The following is a 6,536-nucleotide window of genomic DNA, read 5'->3' as shown; positions in this document are numbered from 1 at the left end:
TTTCTAGCATATCATTGTGTTTTATTTTTTTTCACAGACTACATCTCCATCTAGAATTTCCATGAGTCTGTTTCTTGTTTGTTTGTTCATTCCCTGTCTCCCTCCAGTACAATGAAAGCTTCATGACTGCAGAGACCTCATCTGCCTCCATAGCTGCTGCATTGCCAACACCTAGAACAGTTTCAGGGACATAATAGGTGCTCAATAAACATTCATTGAAAACACAAACAAGCAAACTTCCCAGCATCACTGATCTCCCACTTGCCACTTGGATTGATTGCATGCATGCTTGAATTTGCTCCTCTGTTATGGAGACTTCACCCTCCATTTACACCTCTTTCTGGAAATCCTGATAAACCTCTCAGATCAAGCCCTGTCCCTGGAATTTTCTCTAGCACTGGGAAAGGAAAGCTCATGCACAGTTTGACTTTGCGTGTTTAAACTTTTGGTGATTGGAGTAACTGCTTCCTATTTCACAGCCACTCGACTCTGTAGAGAAATATTTCTATAAGCTTTTTGCCCTCGGTCTCGCTCCTTCTGCATGTTGACTTTGTGCTCTGAGGCAACAGCCCTGCTTCCTGGCAGCACCTGAGCCTCACATCCAAGGAGGCCACCAACAGTGATGTGCTGATTCTCCCTCCTAAGTTTCTGTTTGAAAACTCCTGGAGGATGCCGGGTGTGGTGGCTCACGACTGTAATCCCAGCACTTTGGAAGGCCGAGGTGGGCACATCACCTGAGGCCAGGAGTTCAAAACCAGCCTGACCAACATGGTGAAACTGTCTCTACTAAAAATACAAAAATTAGCCAGGCTTGGTGGCATGAGCCTGTAATCTCAGCTACTCAGGAGGCTGAGGGAGGAGAATCACCTGAACCCGGGAGGCAGAGGTTGCAGTGAGCTGCAGTCATACCACTGGACTCCAGCCTGGGTGACAGAGTGAGACTCCACCTCCAGTAAATAAATAAATAAATAATATGGTTTGACTGTGTCCCCACCCAAATCTCAACTTGAATTGTATCTCCCAGAATTCTCACATGTTGTGGTAGGGACCCAGGGGGAGGTAATTAAATCATGGGGACGGTCTTTCCCAAGCTATTCTCATAATAGTGATTAAGTCTCGTGAGATCTGATGGGTTTATCAGGGGCTTCCACTTTTGCTTCTTCCTTATTTTCTCTTGCTGCCACCCTGTAAGAAGCGCCTTTCACCTCCCACCATAATTCTGAGCCCTCCCCAGCCATATGGAACTGTAAGTTCAATTAAACCTCTTTTTCTTCCCAGTCTTGGGTATATGTTTATCAGCAGCGTGAAAATGGACTAACACAATAAATAAATAAATATTTTTAATTTCAAATATGCAGCTTTTAAAACCGGGTTGGGAAAACTTCTTGAATTTTTAAGATTCAAGAAGTTTTTTTTAAATGATGAGAAATGTTCCCAATTACATTTCAAAGCTACGATGTGGCAGTTACAGTTCTAACGCAGTTATTTAAGAGCAAAGCTTGTGAAACGTATCACTTCTGACAAATTCTTCACTTTCCTCAGTTATGGTTAAGGCTCTCTTGAGTCCTCTCAAATTCTAACCATTCTATTTGTGGCCTGAAACCTTATCCCAGTTGTCCACATCATCTTTAAGCCAGCAACCAAGTAGAAAGGACTGTGTTTATTGTACTTCTCAAAATGTGGGATAGCAGAATCACTTGACGTGGTTGTAAAAACAGATTGCTGAGCTGCACCCTAGGCATAGTAACTGGAGGGTCTCTGGGGGTGAGTCCAGAACTTTTTTTTTTTTTTTTTGAGGCAGAATCTCACTGTGTTGCTCAGTCTGGAGTGCAGTGGCAAGATCTCAGCTCACTGCAACCTCCGCCTCCCAGGTTCAAGCGATTCTCCTACCTCAGCCTCCCCAATAGCTGGAATTACAGGCATGTGCCACCACGCCCAGCTAATTTTTGTATTTTTAGTAGAGACGGGGTTTTGTCATGTTGGCCAGGCTGGTCTCGAACTCCTGACCTCAGGTGATCCACCCACCTTGGTCTCCCAAATGCTGGGATTACAGGGGTAAGCCACTGCATCTGGCCCAGAGCACTTTTCTTAATACTCAAAATTTTATAGGTATCCAGCTTCACCTACCCTACCCTCTACAGAACAGCATGCATTGTTCTTACTTGTTAAACATTACAAATAGCAATTCTCAGATTCCACTGTGGTGATGAGAGACAAACTTAAGCCTACCTACTTAAAAATAAAGCAAAAGAAATTTATTTAAATGCCAAAAAGTAAGAAAATACATGCAAACCACTAGAGAGATCATTCATTTGAAAGTCTTTGGTTTGTGTTTGTTTTATTTTAAATAAGATGTTCATTTAAAATGAAGGGGCTGTGCATTAAAAGTCTTGCTCTGCTATATTTTATTTTATTTTGAGACAGAGTCTTACTCTGTCACCCAGGCTGGAGTGTAGTGGTGCAATCTTGGTTCATTACAATTGCCACCTCCCAGGTACAAGTGATTCTTTTACCTCAGCCTCCCAAGTAGCTGGGATTACAGGCACGTGCCACCATGCCCGGCTAATTTTTGTATTTTTAGTAAAGATGGAGTTTCGCCATGTTAGCCAGGCTGGTCTTGAACTCCTGACCTCAGGTGATCCACCAGCCTTGGCCTCCCAAAGAGCTGGGATTACAGGGTTGAGCCCCCGCACCTGGCCTATTTTATTACTTTACGGTACGAGGAATACAATTTCAGAAACCTTGGTTCATCCAGCAGTTTTCTTAATTTGGGCAAATGTCCCTGATGATGGATTTCTATGTAGTTTCCAGAGATTAAATACCACTATTATTCTTTTTTTCTCATACAAATAATTTTTCCCAAAAGGTGCACATGGGGTCCCAGGAATGTTAGATGACTCTTCCATTGCCCTCTTGCCAAAGGCAAGAGGATGCGGACTTGAATCCTGAAAATAATTTTTTAAAACTTTTTTTTTTTTTTTTTTTGAGACAGGGTCTCACTCTGTCACATAGGCTGGAGTCCAATGGCACAATCTTGGCTCACTGCAACTTCCACCTCCCTAGTTCAAGCAATCCTCCTGCCTCAGCCTCCCAAGTAGCTGGGATTACAGGCATGCACCACCACGCTTGGCTAATTTTTTTTTTGTATTTTTGGTAGAGACAGGAGACGGGGTCTTTCCCTATTGTTCAGGCTGGTCTTGAACTCCTGGGTTCAAGTGATCTGCCTGCCTCGGCCTTCCAAAGTGCTGGGATTATAGGCGTGAGCCACTGCGCCTAGCCTAAAAATACTTTTTAATATTTAAAGATTCATAAACAATTAACATGATTTTGAGAAAAGAGGAGCAAAGGAATAGACTGTCTCTACCAGACATTACAATGCCACAGCAAGAAAAAGTGTGACACTGTCATACAAACAGGCAAAATAGAGAGACAGAATAGAATAGAGTCCAGAAAGAGATACAGTTATATGTGAGGGAAGGATGTAGAGTTGGGAAACCTGATTCACTAAATGGATTTTTTAAAATGGCTCTTCAGGCATGGTGGCATGTGCTTGTAGTCCCAGCTACTCAGGAGGCTGAGGTAGGAGGATTGCTTGACCCCAGGAGGCTGAGGCTGCAGTGAGCCATGATGGCACCTCTATACTCCAGCATGGGTGACAGAGAGAAATCCTGCTCAAAAAAAAAAAAGTCTCTCTATTTCACACCATAAATAAACTCCAAGTGTACAAAACACTTAAATGTGAAAGGTAAAACCATAAAAGTAATAGAAGAAAATGTAGAAGAATATATTCGTGACCTTGGATTGAGAAAGAGTTTCTTAAATAAGACTCCAAAAGCATAAAACCATGGGCAAAAAAAAAAAAAAGATGAAATTCACTCTATCTGTGGGCTTATAGAATGCTTTATCCATCATCATAGTATTCCACACGCACTATTTCTAACCAAAGAGCTCATTTCACAGCAAATAAAGTGTGACCAAAGGCCTATATTCATGGAACTCACTGTTCTTACCATGTTCCTCATTGTCCTGAAGCAGCTGCCTCGATGGAACAGTAGAATGGCCTTTGGAAGACTCAATTATAGTTCTACCTAGATGGTAACACCTGTGGGGCTGAGGCAGTGTTCTTCAGAAGGCAGTATGTGTTCTCAATCAGCATCCAACATATGGTAATATTTCTGTCATAGCCAGGATTCCCAGGTCTGGAAATCAAAGGATGGGAAAGGGAATAGTTTCTTCTCACTATTACTCCTAGCAATCCATTAGCGACACTTTTGCTTTCCAGCCCCATGAATGGTCCAGAGATTTTGGCTCCAAAGGGATAAATGCTTCCATCAGGGGCACAACAATGATTCCAATGAACTGGAAATCAAGAATGCTACCCAGCCACTTTGGGCTCATGCCTCTGAATCAACAGGCAAAGAAGGAGTACTGTCTGTGGTGATTGATCCTGACCATCAAGAGAAAATGGGGCTCTTCCAGGGATGCTGTCTACAGGCACTCGGAATGGTCCAGCGTTTGACATACCGTCATAGGCTTTCCTACAATACAGCCTCTAACAAAACTAGGCTGTCCCGAACCAAAACTAGGCTGTCCTGAACCCCTGGTAATAGAACTGTTTATCTTTATACCAAGAAGTTTGGGAAAGCACCAAAATCTGCATGTGGCATGTGCCCAGGCAGACTTCAAGTGGTTCCTGCTGTAAGACCTAAAGTTCTTATGAGATTGTCCAAAACAAAGGAACATGTCAGCAGGGCCTGTGGTGGTTCCATGTGTGCTAAATGTGTTCGTGACAGGATCAAGCATGCTTTCCTTACCGAGGAGCAGAAAATCGTTGTGAAAGTGTTGAAGGCATAAGCGCAAAGTCAGAAAACGAAATTAAAAAATGAAACTTTTTTGAGTAATAAAAATGAAAAGACTTAAAAAAAGAGAGAGAAAATGAGGATGCTGTTATGAAATGAGGGTAAGGGGGCATATGCCTGGAATGCAAGAGATTCTCCAGGGTTCCCCTTTGTCCTCCCAAGCCCAGGGATTAAAGTCAATTGAAAACTATAACAACCCAGTTAAGGCAGGGCTGTTGATGGTCCAGACAGTTCAGGAATGAAGGTCTGGGTTATTTTAGCAGGCAGGGAACTAAAATCAGCTGAGGTGCCTGCTGAGGACACAAATAATAGGAATGGGAAGTGGAAGAAAGAAGTTATAAATGAAGTATGGCAAGGGGCTCATGCTCATGGAATTCATTTTTTTGTTTGTTTGTGTTTTTTTGTGTTTTTTTTTTTAGACAGAGTCTCACTCTGTTGCCCAGGCTGGAGTGCAGTGGTGCAATCTCGGCTCACCACAATCTCCACTTCCTGGGTTCAAGCGATTCTCCTGCCTCAGCCTCCCAAGTAGCTGGGATTACAGGCGCCCACCGCCATGCCCGGCTAATTTTTTTTTTCTTCCGTATTTTTGGTAGAGATGGGGTTTCGCCACGTTCGCCAGGCTGGTCTTGAACTCCTGACCTCAAGTGGTCTGCCCACCTTGGCCTCCCAAAGTGCTGGCATTACAGGCGGTAATATGAGCCACTACGTCCGGCGGGAATTCATATTCTTATCATGTTCCCATCATTCCGAAGCAGCTGGCTTGATAAAATAGTTTACAGCCATGTAGCTAGCTGCAGAAATAAGGACTGTAATGAATATTTCTTCCTTTTTTTACATGAATATGTTTGTGTCTATATGAATAAAGTAGTTTGATTTTCTTTCCCTCTCCCATACCCATACTTAATAGCAGATTAGATTTATATGAGCCTTTAAATTGTGGAATACCAAAGGAAAAGTGTGAATTAGGTAGGAAAATGAATACCCTTCAAAAACTGAAAAGGAATTTTCCTCGTCTTTCTGGGGAAAGGGTTAACGTGTTTTGTGTTGTACATGGTACAGTTGTGTCATATTAGACAGAAAGATGCCTTAGTTGTTATCTTTATTTAGAGGTTAAGTGTGGTTTAAAACATGGGTGCCTTAGTCCTGGCCTGTGGGGTCCAGGAGCAGAAGCAGGAGAGAGGCCGGCTGGGAACTGTAGTAGCCTCACCTCGGTGAGGTAGGTGGTTCACAGCAGGTAGGTGGTCATTTTGCTAATGGCTTGGTGAGAGTGGACAGTAATTAGGCTTTCGCACTTTGGAGGATGCCTTCGGCTAAGAGAAGCGAAATGCTTCTTGAGTGAAAGGGCTTTTATTATTTTTATTTATTATTTATTTATTTTTTGTAGAAGTGTGGTGGGGGGAGTGGAGAGGGTTACCATGTTGGGCAGGCTGGTCTCGAACTCCAGACCTCTAGTGATCCTCCCACCTCTGCCTCCCAAAGTGCTGGGATTACAGACGTGAGCCACCGCGCCTGGCCAGGACTTTTATTTGCGCTTCCTTTTACACATGGCGAGTGAGCGCCTGAGATTTGGAGTGTCTCCTTCGCAGAGGACGCCTATGGTAGGGGCTCAGCGTTTGCTGAATTAAAGGGAATTTGTCTTCCTACCTTTAGATTCGCAACACTTCAGAACCGAATGAG

The 6,536-nt window shown here is 43.3% G+C and overlaps 1 pseudogene; it reads left to right on the top strand.

Moving 5' to 3' along the window:
* Nucleotides 1–4,491: 4,491 nt before the first annotated feature.
* LOC101130976 (large ribosomal subunit protein eL34-like) lies at nucleotides 4,492–4,872 on the top strand (annotated as a pseudogene).
* The last annotated feature ends 1,664 nt before the right edge of the window (nucleotides 4,873–6,536 follow it).

This window comes from Gorilla gorilla, chromosome 4, assembly GCF_029281585.2.
Source record: "Gorilla gorilla gorilla isolate KB3781 chromosome 4, NHGRI_mGorGor1-v2.1_pri, whole genome shotgun sequence".
Taxonomy (NCBI): Eukaryota; Metazoa; Chordata; class Mammalia; order Primates; family Hominidae; genus Gorilla; species Gorilla gorilla.
Note: the sequence above shows the minus strand (reverse complement) of the source record. Positions and strands in the feature narration are given on the sequence as shown.